Source organism: Athene cunicularia, assembly GCF_003259725.1.
Source record: "Athene cunicularia isolate RWA chromosome 1 unlocalized genomic scaffold, athCun1 chr1_part1, whole genome shotgun sequence".
NCBI classification, from domain to species: domain Eukaryota; kingdom Metazoa; phylum Chordata; class Aves; order Strigiformes; family Strigidae; genus Athene; species Athene cunicularia.
Window position 1 is genome coordinate 44582915 of NW_020799091.1, and position 7884 is coordinate 44590798.

Consider the following 7884-nt stretch of genomic DNA (forward strand, 5'->3'; position numbering starts at 1 on the left):
CGCCGTGGGGCCGGGAGCGCTCCGCACGGAGCCTGTCCTTCGCCCTGCTGAGAGCGGCCGTCCGTCGCCTCTTTCCTTACTTAACGCAGAGTTCAGCAAACCCTGGTGCCACATTTGTCCAAGATTTCCTTAAGTTGTCCTCACTGGTTCCTTACCTGCTTTTAGAGCAGAAGGAGGCCCGGCAGTAGGCACTCTGACGGTATATCTGGATATATTACCTCCTTCACCCACATTACCTATCTTCAAGTCTTACACATTCCTTTTTTTATCTGTTGGAATTGTAGCCCTGCAGTTTTGACACACGTTGTACTGCTCTACACAGCTGAAAACTTCAGGTGTACGGACCAGAGTTCATGTTATTAAAAAAAAAAAAAAATCCTGCGTGCCAAATATGACTTGGATTGCAGTCTTCAGAAAACTGTCCGCCAAAGAACGTGTATGCTGTCATCTTCTTTTTTTCATCTCCCTTCCAAAAGCGGGCCTAAATAGAGCCTGGCATTCTGCTGATTCTGAATATCGATAAATATTTTTTGCAAACAGTTTCTTTCTGCATAACAGCAAATCTAAGTGAACCGTGCAACCAACATCTTTCTTAAACTGTGTATCACCCACCAATGCTTAAGCATTCAAGCCAAATTTCAAGCGCTTTTTTTACAGAGAACTGGGAATGTCAAAACCAATAAATTCATACAGTTTTTCTCACAGGTAGGGGTCCAGGTAGCAGAAAGACAGCCAGATTAGTGCCATCACTGAAGAAAAAGCTACTGTCTGAATGCAGTTAGAGGCACCAAGGGCCATCCAAATACTATTTAAAATACTCACTACGTAAAAAAACCTTTCAATTATAATTCTTACACCATATGGGAGGGGAGAAAAAAAGAAAAAAAAAATCCAATAGTGATAAAAGAAGCCATAAGAAAACAAGCACCATGTCCTATGATGCTAACTACCACCAAATTGCATTCTCTCTGAGAATCAGAGTAATAAGTCTTTCTAGCTCCTCTCTTAGGGGTTATCTAAAATTATTCATACAGGCAAGAACCAGGGAAAAAAAAAAAAAAAAACAAACAAACAAAAAAAACACAACACAACAAAAAACCCAAAACCAAGAAACACCTTCTTAGCTCATTTTTGTGTTTTGTTGTAAACTGCTACTTAATATCCAAATAGTAATTTTTCCTTCACCAAACACACAACTGCCTGACAAATGGTCTATCTTCTGGTGTAACATTGTCACGTCTCAAAATTATTCTTCTGCCCTAATGTAGTTGTAACCATATTGATGTGCGCCACAGAAGCTAAGAGCTGGCTAACTTTTCTGAAAGTGATGCAATTTCTTGCAATTCTTGCATATTGCTCCAAACCCTAGAATTTGTCTGGGCTTGTGTTGTACAGAGCCACACAGTATTCTTTGCAAGCTGCAGCTGCTACTCCACATATCTTTTAACTCAAGTCTTTTTGCGGGGGGGGCGGGGCAGAATCTTGCTAAGTGTCGCATCCACCCTCCATAAACTTCAGCCTGTCAAACACTATTGCTCATCACAATGTAAGTAGGATTTTCCAAGCAAGAATAACTTTGCACCTTCACATAGTTCACTTCCAAGCTCTCTCTCATCACTCAAAATATTAAGTAGTGTCCAACTTATGAGGTGGTTAATGGCACCAATTGGGAGCTGGATGTTCAGTCCTCATTCATAGCCATATTTTCACTTTTTGTTTGGTCCTCAGAGGAAGCTACCTTTTTTTTCTTTTATTTTCTTTTTTTTTTTTTTTTTTTTTTTTTTTTTTTTTTTTTTTTTTTTTTTTTTTTTTTTTTTTGATATGACTGTTGTACTCATATTTCATATTCTTCCTCTGAGACTGATTCTGAGCAATAATACCAGTACTGTGCCATGTAAGGACATTCAAGAGTACACATTTCATCTGGACCAGACCTGATATTGACTATACTCCTGTAGTTAGCTTAAAATTATTACAGGGTCGAGGGTTTTTTTTTGTTTAGTTGTTTTTGGTTTTATTTTTTCCCTTTGGTTTAAAAAAAAAAAAAAAAAAGTGTTAGTATAGTTTTGGAGACTCTGCACAAGATTAGCCCTTTGCTTTATGTAGCTGCAGAGTTTTTGATCTAGTAGTATGTTTGAAAGATGGATTTATTATACCATCAAAACAAACTCAGTCAACCAAAAGCTACTGTTAAGTGCTTTGCAACCAGAATGTGTCTTACTTCTGATGACACTCAACTCTTCTACTGTTTGCTAGCATCTGCTTGCCGTTACAGACTGAACCACTTTGCCAGTCAGTCTCTCCCTTTTACTTTAAGGTGGGGGTTTCAGCAGTTGCATTTGTTCATTTGGCACCTTTATAAATAAGTTTTAACAGAACGAATTGTTCAGAAGTCCTCCAGAATCAGAGTCTGACAGTCTGTCTTGTTCACTATCACTGCTCACATGGATCAGCATTGTACAAATGTGAGTTTCAACACAGCAGAACAAGAATTTCCACCAGGTAATTTGAAAGCTCCCATATCCTGCATGACTGGACATAAAGGAGAAAAGTTCCATGATTTCATAACCTAACCCTTATACTTTTCAATTATATTTCCATGCCTTGTTTTTTCAAGCTTTCAAAATATCAACCAATATAGTAATTTCTTGACAAGCAAGCAGGGAGTCTGGAATAAGTTAACTTCAAAATAGTTAACTAGACAGTTTATGTATTAAATTGCAGCCAGGGAGTTATGAACCACAGAATTCAGTACTTCTGCAATAAAACTTGCAATTTACTACAATCAGATGATGTTAGAGTTCTTTGTTCACCTGAAGCAACTAGCTCTTACCATCATATTTTCTCCACAAATAGGACTGAAACCAGTAATGGGGGGTGAAAAAAAAAAAAATATCTCTTGACCACTAAGCTTCTGTGACTGCTAAGATGTGTTGTGAGGCTGCTAATATGATTAGTTAAAAGGACCATTTCTCATCACATAGTTCCAACAAAGCTAAAGTCTATTTTGGCGTTCTTACTCTGTAATGTACATCTACCTTTATTTTAAGCTGTCAGCATTTTTTCTGAGGCTTCATTAGTATGGGCGGGGCGGGGGACATGACAACGGACAAACACACCAAAACCACAAAACTTTACAACATAATTCTTGTCCCGTGTTTTTCTATTATAAGGAGTTCTTTAATGATAAAAAGGACAGGAGAGGCATTATACTGCCTTCATATTAGAAACAAGGCCTTCTTCTCCATTTCTACAATGAGGAGGATTGTTCCACCCTATCCAATTGTTTTCCAGGTCAAATAATGACACCAACTTATGCTTAGTCACCTTTAGTTTCTATATACAGCACAAATGAAGGAAAACAAAGCTCACATATTTAAAAAATAAAAATATTTTTTAAAAAAATCAACTCTCCAAATGTAGTTGCTTTTTCATGTTTTTTGAAAGTCAGATTTTCCTAATCTTAATTGTAGAGACATGGTAAAAGAAAACAAAAAAAAAAACACTTTATTTTTTCTGCCAGCTATCACAAATCCCAAAGAGCTTGCTAATCAAAAAGTCCCTCTCTGCACCTGTTCACCCAGTTTTGTCTTTATACTTTCTATTGTGCTAATGTTTAGACTTTAATTCTACCTTAGCCAAACTCTGTTGTCTTCTCATTTAAGTGCTTTCTTTAAAACTCAGTTAGTACACACCAAAAAAATTTATGCAAAATAAAAGCTTACAGCTCCAATATTTCATTGTATTTAACCATATATATCAGCTCTTAAGATAATTACTTCTTTTAGGTGGGAAGATCAAGAAAGAAAACCCCAACAACTTCTGCCATGGTGATGTAACTGGCGTTAGAATAAATAAAAATAGGTACATGTTCAAGTTAATGTGGTATTCATGAGTAACGTTCCTTTCAAGACTGTAGCAAATAATTATTTAACAGTATTTACTCCTCTAGATTTCCCCTTACATAGAAATTCAGACTTTTTCTACATATATTTGTCTAAACCAGTTATGCATTACATGAAGAGAAATACAGTTGAAGTAATATTACCAGGGCATAATCTGCAATCAGCCTGAAGAAGAAGAAAAGTTATCCAAAACATTTTAACCAACAGCACTGTATTGTGTTATTGAAGTGGAAAAAATTCAAAGAACAACAACAAAAAAGTATTAGAAACCCACAAAAAAAGATATATTAACAATGTTTTATAAAATGTTATTGCTTTGAAAATATTATATAGGTTAAAAGGAAGATAGAGCATGGGTTGATGTTCAGATTTATATATGCCAGTAAGCTTTGAAACCAGACCTTAGACTGAAACTGGACTGAAACTTGGAAACCTCAAGTCCTCTCCAATATAACATATGGAATACTGTTTATTGGATTGTCACATAGAATGAAGAAACAAAATACAGACTAGGATACAATCCCATTGAAAAGTCCTACCATAGAAACACGGGACTGGAAAAATTCGCGTGGGTCATCAGGACAAGTCTTCTGCCAGAAATGATACAATATACATGAGAACTATAAATCCTGCATCTTTACAAGGCACTGAACACCTGAACTCTATTGGAAACTAAATTGGCTTGGCAGAAAAAAGACCCTAGGAGTTCAAACATGCTAATCTGCAAGTAATAATCTCATGTGTCCCAAGAAGAAAAATGGGATGAGATTATGTTTCCATTTCTACTGCATTTTAACATGACTGAAATCACATTGTTGAGACTTCTCAAAAGGATAAAATAGGTCAATTTTAAATTCAAATTGCAGACTCAGAACAGGGTGCCAGGGATATATTTAGGACAATCATGTTGTCAGTGAAAAGCTTTGGAAGCCTAGCTAGGAAACTGAAGGGATGGTGCTGTGATCACAGGGAAAAAAAAAAAAAAAAGCAGTCTAGGGTGCAACTGCTTAAAACCCCACACAGTTATCCATTAACATATTTTAGTAGCTGTAAGTTACTTAAAACAGTTTTCTTGAGCAACTGTAAAGTAAATGAAGCCCTTTCAGGCTTTGTGTTTGTTTTAAAATGCAGAGTCCCAGGGTTCAGTTAAATTAATAGCTTGGTGAACTTTCTCAGCTGTAAGTTCAAAAACACAGAGACTTTCTACACGTGAATCATCACATTGCATTTACTGAACTCTGAGCTCTATGCATATACCTGTTGCTGCACTAGCCACATTATTTCCTGCAGGATTTTTTTCTCCCCTGTAGATTTATAATTACTAAGGACTACTACATTAGTCATTGACAGATGATTTTCTCACTAATATGTAATAGGGCAGCCAAAAGCAACTTTCAATTTCAACTGGTCCCAAGAACAAGCACTGTTCCTGATATTTCTAGGAGCATATAGCAAACAGTTAAACCATGAGGGAAGCATGCAACCCACAATTTATTATTCTGATTTTAACATCTTTCAAAGCATTTGGACAAAGCCTATTTGGCCATTATTTGTGGGACATTCTCCACCTCTACTGCTTCCCATACTAGACTCTGCATCTGAAGGGATGGATTTTGCCAGGCCTGCTATAAGATATTGCAGTTTCTCATACAGTTTAGTAACATGCTTGTAGTACATCGGGAATTGGGTCTTTGTTCTGCAGGCTTGTGACTGACCTGATAAGACAAGGAATGGATCTTACCCAACTGGCGATTGAGAAAGCCTCTGCCTTCCGCTCCCATTCCTCTAACTCAGAACTAGGAATCCATTCAATTCCTTTATTTTCTTCCCAAAACTCTTGTGCTACAAGTGGCTTTGCTAATCTGTATTTAGAAGCATCAGATGCTGTGCCTACAGCAATTCTGAAGACTTTGTTTTGAAACATTTATTTCAGATCACTGTCTGCCATAGATTGATCCAAGTCCTACTGCTGTTGTATGTTTTACTTTCATTTGCTTTTTTTTTAAATCTTTAGAATGATTTATGTAGAGGCATAGATTCTGGATCTCTGAAATCTCAGATCTTGCGGTTTAGCATAATTTGACATCTACATATGCAGGACCCATGAATTGTTTATAATGATAATCCATCAACAGGAGATGCTATACAAGATCTCTTCCCTTAGTTGAAAAATTAGGGGTAAAAAACTGTGGGTATTTTCATAACCAGCATGGTACATGGAATCTCAAAATACATCAGGAAAGCCTCTGTAAAGTCACCTTCCCTCTGCTAGAAGTGCATTTCAAAGCTACTAGTCTGAGTGCATGGCCATGGGCTACTTTCCTGCATCTTTGTTTTCTGGGGTCAGAGTTCTCCTCTATTTCTTTATCTCTGACATGGAGCATAACTCCACCATTCCTTATTCATCTTCTTTGCTAACCTTTTATAGAGTAAACAGGGCACAGATCCTTCCTGATAACACGTTATTAAATGTGACAGCAACCCCCTAACCTTAAAGTCCATACTGAGAAAGTGCCTCCTCTCTCTTTACTACAAGCTTAGGCCCACTCAAGAAAAAAACCTCTCCATTGGGAAGTAAGTCCTAGGCAGTACAGCTAAATTGACTTGTTCGTCTTACTAAGCCCCACGAAGGGACCAAGTACTGAGTGGAATAGATCGGATCTTTTGTTTACTTCCCCCCATCACATGCATATGCACACATGAGTCAAAACAGAGCTATGTGGCTCTGTAGAAGCTGTGCAAGAGTAAAGTCCACTCACATTAGGTTGGGATGATTTTTAAAGTTCTCTCACCAGGGTGGTGGTGGAAAGAAGTATTTTCTCAACTCAGAAATGATGTTTTATTATCCAGTCATTTGTAACACCATACAAAGAAACTAGTATGTCTTCACAAGATCAGTTTAATGCTCATGCTCCCCATGGATGACCTTGAGAAATGGTCATCTGCATCCTATGCCACATCTTCCACTTCCCAGGAAATTTTTCTGGTCGCCTTAAACAAAAAGTTATCTTCATGATTGTTTGGTTTTTTTCTCCAATTTCTTGCTGAATTCATTCTATTTCTTCATGGACTATTTAAATATGTAGCCATGCCGGAGATGTGAGAGGGCAGGATATTAAAAAAAAAAAAATTAAAAAAAAAAAACCAAACCAAGACTCCACAGCCTCTTTATTCACCTATCTGAAGAAATACAATGAATATAAGCTCTTCGAGTTGAGTATTTGAATCAGTGAATTTCAGTGTGCTTCACTATTTTGCATTTAGAAGAATGCTGTAATCACTAGGTTAGTGGATCCCTAATGAAAGAACATCTACACTGAGATAAGTCTAGGTACACCATATTTCAGCATGTTGTGGCGTGACTAGTGAAATCATTTGCAGAGGTAGATTTAACAGAACAAGATATGTTCCTCCCCTTCTAACCTGTTGTGATCTCACCCCATCCAGCAATTAAGCACCACACAACTGCTTGTTCACTCTCCCTCCCCGTCAGTGGGATGGTGGATACAATTAGAAAAGGAAGTAAAACTTGTGGGTTGAGATAAAGACAGTTTAACAGGACAGAAAAGAAAGGGAAAATAATAGTAATAGAACATACAAAACAAGTGATGAACAGTCCAATTGCTCACCACCCATTGACTGATGCCCAGCCAATCCTCAAACTGCGGTGCCCCCTAGCTAACACCCCCTAGTTCTTATACTGGCCATGATGTTGTGAGAGCCGAGAAACCAGGCCTGTGAAAAACTAAGACAGACAAAATGAACTTTGCTTCATTATCCACAAAATGCATATTAAAGTTGACACCCCTCAATATGCTAACGAGGGCTGTCATGATCATGCTAGTGACATCATCCCATGAAACACCTTACCCCTCCCTGTACATGGGATACGTAGGTCTGTGGGTTGACCTAGGGGACAGACCCAAGGAAAGTGGGTATAAATCAAAGGGGAGAAGAAAGGGCTCTCTCTCTCTCTCTC